Here is a 7,288-nt window from a genome sequence, read left to right as displayed (position 1 = left end):
CATTTTCATATCTCCTAAGTCCAAGGGCCATAACTATGTAACAAATGAAAATCAAACTTGATCTGTAACTCTAGATGATAAAGCCATACACAAAAGTTAAGCTCTATATCTCGTGTCATTGCAAAAAAAAAAGAAGAAAAAAAAAGGATACACGGACAGACAAACAGACGGATGGAGGCAAAATCTATAGTCCCCTCCGGTTCGACAAATATGGGACTAATAAAGAGTAACTTACATCTTCACAGTTGATTATTATATAACAAAAAGATTGAAGAATTCTTACCTTCATAGGTCCTTAAATTAAAAAAAAGAAGCGGCAACTAAATCCAATTTTAACACGATACAAAAAGCTAACTTAAAATTTACACCTAAAAGCATTGTCGAAATATGTTTTGAAGCTGAGTGTGGCCGCGGACCTCTCCACAGTTACTTGCGACTGCCTGGTGCCTATAATAATGCATCATAATTTATATGTACGGTTCTCTCCCACTTCATAAATCACTCCGAAAAGCGTGAGAGGGTTGCTGCACTGCTAACGTACCGAAATCATAACACAAGAGCCGCGAGTCTGTGACTGCTTAGTGCAGGGTGCACAGTAAGTCAATAAGTTAATGTGTAGGGCGAGTTGCTTCCCTCCTTTAAAATTGCGGGCAATTTTTTATGTTGTCATGGAAGATTTATTTTATTAATAATGATGCAAGTACTTCGGTTGGCATTTAGTGAGTACGGTAGGTTATACATTTTTGGTTTGTGTGTCCATTTGTTGCACTATTTCGGTTGAGAAACGGTTGAAACATGGTGCCACAAGTTTTGAATACCAGCTATATATAGGGTATGTAACAATATTCGGACGTAGAAAGAACCACACTTTTTATGTCCCTTCGGACTATAATGCCTACTAAGTTAACACGGTAATAAATTACGCTGGATCGCACCTGCTACAGCACCAGTTTGAAAACAAATGCCTGTCATATTATTATACACTTTATTTATTTGTTTATCTTTCAAATATAAAGCTCAAGCACGCCGTTCTGGGCATGGGAATCAGCAGTCTGGGCTGTATGTTCAGCACAGACGTTGTTGATGCGCAGGAGGCATAACCTGAGAAACATGTACGTTAATTAACTTGGGCACGAAATTTAGCTGTCTGAGCTGTCTTTATAATAAAGACCGGCCTCGGTGGCGTCGTGGTTAAGCCATCGGACATACGGCTGGTAGGTACAGGGTTCGTAGCCCGGCACCGGCTCCCACCCAGAGCGAGTTTTACGACCCAATGGGTAGGTGTAAGGCCACTACACCCTTTTCTCTCTCACTAACCGACTAACAATTAACCCACTGTCCTGGACAGACAGCCCAGATAGTTGAGGTGTGTGCCCAGGACAGCGTGCTAGGACAGGTTTGACTGTATACACTTTATTTATTTGTTTATCTTTCAAATATAAAGCTCAAGCATGCATTCCTGGACACGGGAATCAGCTTTTCTGAGCTGTCTTTATAATAAAAAGTAAAGTTTGTTTTATTTAACGACGCCACTAGAGCACATTGATTTTTTTTTATCTTATCATCGGCTATTGGACGTCAAACATATGGTCATTCTGACACTGTTTTTAGAGGAAACCCGCTGTCGCCACATAGGCTACTCTTTTACGACAAGCAGCAAGGGATCTTTTATTTGCGCTTCCCACAGGCAGGATAGTACAAACCATGGCCTTTGTTGAACCAGTTATGGATCACTGGTCGGTACAAGTGGTTTACACCTACCCATTGAGACTTGCGGAGGTCTTTATAATAAAGGAGTGAGGTTAGTGAGAGAGTATGGGCTACAATTCGGCAAACGAAGTCAAAATTACTCAAATAACTCCTCTCTGTTTTTTCGATGAACCGATTCAACTTATGCGCCAAAATTACCTCATAAAAAATGCGCAAATCTTTATATTTTAGATTTGATGCTACGGGACATTCAACATTCAATAGCACCCCGAAAGCCCCCGCCCATTACCGACCCTGGTCTCTTGCACTTGCCAGTGCCGGAGGGCCCCCTTTTCCACCCACCCCAAACCCTTTCCTGTCCTAGATGGACGAGCTAGCGTGGGCCGACACCTACGCCCACGACCGGTGTGCGCTACAACAGCTTGTTCTGGATGTGCACGTTAAACTCTCTGACCTGACCGGACCTTAGTGAGAGAGTAGAAGAAAGGTGCCATCAAGGCACATTAAGTAAATTAGGACTTCCCACAGATATGAAAGTGCGCGATCGTGTGCACGCACACGCACACGCACACAAACATTATAATAATACAAAAAAAGAGAGAAAAGATTAAATAAAAGTTTGAGTCCAAGCAACCGCATGAAACCAAAAAGGATTTATATATATGTATGTAACAGTCAACCTCGACATACATACAATATATAGATATTCATACATCAATACATACATCAATACATACATACATACATACATACATCAATACATACATACTTACATGCAACCATACATACATATAATGATTTACACATACAGACGCACACGCACACACACACACACACGCACACGCACACACACACACACACACACACACGCACAAAAGTACTAGTAACCTTAATTAGAATGACTTCAGTAACTCGGTGCTCCCAGGCGGTCAGCCAGCCATTTCCTTATCAGATACAAAACAGCGATACTTATTTTGATGCTGAAAGACCACGGAGAGAGCCGACGACTCCAAATACAGTGCAGGAGTTTGAAACGAACCGACTCGCACGTACAGCCAATTATTACAAATTAATGTCAAATCGTCTGGGTCGCGTATTTGTGGTACACCACCACACACATTAATTAATACCTGATACCCGCAATTTTCAGAATGTTCTTCTTTTTTTTTTTTTGGTTCTATTTTTTGGACAAAAGTCTATACTAGTATCCAATCTGATTAAAATTTGCTCCACTGGTTAATAACTATTACCTGGTAGACCAGTAGAGCTGATTTCAATGAGATGGAGACAAATTGGCTAAAGAAGGATGGGCATCATCTCAACTCTACCAGCGTATGGTAAAGATAGATATTCGAGTAAATAGGCCTATGTACTGAGGAAATGTTTTATTTAACGACGCACTCAACACATTTCATTTACGCTTGTATGGCGTCGGACATATGGTTAAGGACCACACAGATATTGAGTGAGGAAACCTGCTGTCGCCACTTCATGGGCTACTCTTTTCGATTAGCAGCAATGGATCTTTTATATGCACCATCCCATAGACAGGATAGCACATACCACGGTCTTTGATGTACCAGTCGTGGTGCACTGGCTGGAGCGAGAAATAGCGCAATGGTCCCACTGACGGGGATCGACACCCAAACCGACCGCGCATCAAGCGAGCGCTTTACCACTGGGCTACGCCTCGCCCCTATATATAGTGTGAGACACAAATAATGCAATGGATAATTCACTGAATGTTTTGTTATAGAAATGCCATAGCATATATACATTATGCAGGCTGACAAATTAAACATTAGTAACTGAAAGAAAATATTATTAAAATCCGAAAACAAAAGGGAGCAATATACGTTAAAACAAACAAATAGAAAACAACAAAAAGACACACACACACACACACAAAAAAGACAACATAAAGACAAAAAAACAACAACAACAAGTACAACAACAATAACAACACCGACAAGTACAACAACCACAACAAAAATAAACCAGGCGCTTGTGCAGAGGGGTAGTTTTGGGTGTCGACCCCCCAGCTCCATGCGAATTGTTTGTTTTTAAAATGCTTTTTTTTCAGGGCAACATGATCTGAGCCCCACCTAAAACTTCGCTTACCACAGTCTAGACCCCCTCCCCTTGCACAATTCCCTGCATATGCACAAATTCAACAACACCAAACAAAACTATTAATAGGTGAAATACATGGTTTTTATAGCATTGCATATGATAATATTTTGCACATGCGTTGCCTGCACTCGTCTCCCTATAAAAGCAACCGGGTTTTTATTCTGTTTTAACGAGCTACTCTCGATTCACTAATATCAAAACCTATATTAGCTCGGCCATTTACCTTTCGACCGACCGTTCAAAATTGCGCCAAATTCCCTCAATCAAAATTGCGCACCCTTTTCTCTTTGGCATTTAACTGCTCCATTCAAATTCCATAGCACCACCCCCCCCCCCCCCCCACCCACCTGCTACCGATTTGATCGGGCTGCTGGTGCTCCCTTGCACCTGCCAGTGCAGACGGTCCCTCCTCTCCCCTCCCCCCACCTTTCCTGTCATGGACGGAGGAGCCGGCCAAGGCCGGCTCTTGTGCCCACGACAGGCGTGCGCTACAACAGCTTGTTCTGAATGTGCACGTAAAACCCTATGACATGACATGACATATTCTGTTTTTCTTTCTCTTTTTTCCCCCTTTTTTCCAATATGCCACGATTAAGTGCCGAGTTACTGAAGTTTTTTTGTTTTTTTTCCTTCTTTTTTTCTCTGTTTCAAACGCATTTATTCCCTTTTAGTCCATTTTTAACAATACATGCAGTTGTTATCAAGATACCATTTGCCCGCATGCTTAATGTACATGTATATGAAATGATATTTAATAAGGAAATATGCAGTGAAATATTCATTGCATTGTTTATACCTCCCACATTGGTACCGTGTGTGAGGGGGAGGAGGAGGGGGGGGGGGGGGGGCACCCACATTGTCTTGATTTATCTTATGTGGCGACAGATTAAGTTAAAGAACCATAACTGTAAAAATGGGCATATCCACATGGATGTCAAACATTTGGTAATTTTGACATATAGTTTTAGAAAGGAAACCAGCTACATTTTCCATTAGTAGCAAGGGATCTTTTAAATGCACCATCCCACAGACAGGATAGCACACACCACAGCCTTTGATATTCCAGTCGTGGTGTATTGCTTGAAACAAGAAATAGCCCAATAGGCCCACCGACGGGGATCGATCCCAAACCGACCGAGCATCAATCAAGCAAGCGCTTTACCACTGCATTACGTCCCGCCTAAATCCCCATGACAATCATTTATCTATAACATGATGAAGCTGTACATAAAATTTCAGCTCTGTATCTTAATGCACTCCGACAAAAAGTCCGAAAAACTATATGTGAGACAGACGGACAGACAGACAGATGGGTGTGCAGACAGATGGACGGTTGGACAGACAGACAAACAGACGGAGATAAAACATATATACTCCCCTCCATTTGGACTAGTAGGGGACTAATAAATTCAAGTTTTTGAAGGATGTTGTTGATAACGATAGTAGCTGTTTCAAAAGCAGACTTCATCGTTAAAAGGGGCGGGACGTAGCCCAGTGGTTAAGCGTTCGCTTGATGCGCGGTCGGTCTGGGATCGATTCCCGTCGGTGGACCCATTGGGCTATTTCTCGTTCCAGTCAGTGCTCCACAATTGGTGTAACAAAGGCCGTGGTATGTACTACCCTGTCTGTGGGATAATGCATATAAAAGAGCCCTTGCTGCTAATCAGCGGGTTTCCTCTCTCAATATCTGTGTGGTCCTTCACCATATGTACCGGCCTCGGTGGCGTCGTGGTTAGGCCATCGGTCTACAGGCTGGTAGGTACTGGGTTTGGATCTCAGTCGAGGCATGGGATTTTTAATCCAGATACCGATTCTAAACCCTGAGTGAGTGCTCCGCAAGACTCAATGGGTAGGTGTAAACCACTTGCATCGACCAGTGATTCATAACTGGTTCAACAAAGGCCATGGTTTGTGCTATCCTGCCTGTGGGAAGCGCAAATAAAAGATCCCTTATTGTGGCGACAGCGGGTTTCCTCTAAAAAAACAGTGTCAGAATGACCATATGTTTGACGTCCAATAGCCGATGATAAGATAAAAAATCAATGTGCTTTAGTGGCGTCGTTAAATAAAACAAACTTAATTTTTTTTTACTTATGTCTGCCGCCATATAACCGTAATTAAATGTGTTGAGTGTGTCGTCGGATCAAACATTTCCTTCCTTCCTTCATCGTAAAAGCGCTGAGGCATAGTGAAATTGTTTAATATCCAGAATATCAAAGGCTTATTAAGCCACTGGTATTTTGAATGGTGGACGTGGGTTAACATTGGATTTGATTAGATCTACTGACAAAGAGATCCGAAGAGGGATGGGGGTCTGAGTTCAAATTAATTACACTGACGCTGTCAAACACAAATACAGACAGACAGTCAGACAATCAGTCAGTCAGTCAGTCAGTCGGACAGTTAATCGTACAGAAACAAAGACAGCTAAAATGGATGGATGGATGGATGGATGGATATACCAGAAAATAGCAATTACAACATGTGTATAGAACAACGAGCATTTTAGGTTGTACTAAACCAAACAACTTCCGGCTGGGTCATAGTTCGAGGTGCACCAAAATTTTGATAGAGACTTTAACACCACAAACCCTGTGATTGGTGGTAAATGTGAGTGTGTTGGTTATAAAAAAAAAAAGTTTCATCTGGGCAAAAAATTTATGCAATTTTATTTCATCTAGTACCACTGTGTCAAGTAGTCTTGTGCTTGAAACATGTATAGGGTACCTGTAAAAAAGAGTACTCAAAACTAGGGGTGTTGTAAAAACATCTGGTTATACCGAAAATGAGCCATGAAAGGTACCATTCTCCTCAGTTAATACTTTGAGGTAGCGGTTGTAGTACGGATATTTATGGGTCATAGTTATGGGTCATGGGTGATATATTGCATATAATGTTTTTAAGCAGAAACGTTAACATGGTCGCCCATGGAATTTTATTTGATATAGTACAACCTATTTAGACAATCGAAGTACCGGTATATTAATTCTCTCCCGCATTAACGTGACCAAATCCATCGGCATTTCACACACCGATCACAGACACCGAAAGAACCGTAGTTTAAGATGTCGTACGTCACACAAATATATTCCTTTCAATTTCCTTTTACACTCAGCCTTTCTAATGCCTAACCTGATATTGCACAGTAACCTACCGTAAAGACAGACGTCTATTATCACTTTACTGTCTCTGGAAACTAAGTGTTTATTGAATAGGTAAATAGTGGTTGTTGTTATCACCTGTCCTTCTCGAAACCAACTCCAGGAGGGCAATGCTTCATCTTGTACCCTCATCACCACGGCACTTATTTGGCCATGGGCCGAGATAACCCACTTGGATTGGATGATACTGAATTTTTACATATGTACAGGTAATAAAGTAATTCACCAGTCAAGTTACTTTTCCTTGGAGGAGCGCCAGAAGTTATAACAAAATGTCATTTTCA

This window comes from Gigantopelta aegis, chromosome 3 (assembly GCF_016097555.1).
Source record: "Gigantopelta aegis isolate Gae_Host chromosome 3, Gae_host_genome, whole genome shotgun sequence".
NCBI classification, from domain to species: Eukaryota; Metazoa; Mollusca; class Gastropoda; order Neomphalida; family Peltospiridae; genus Gigantopelta; species Gigantopelta aegis.
The sequence above is the reverse complement of the archived record's forward strand: the minus strand, read 5'-3'. Positions refer to the sequence as shown.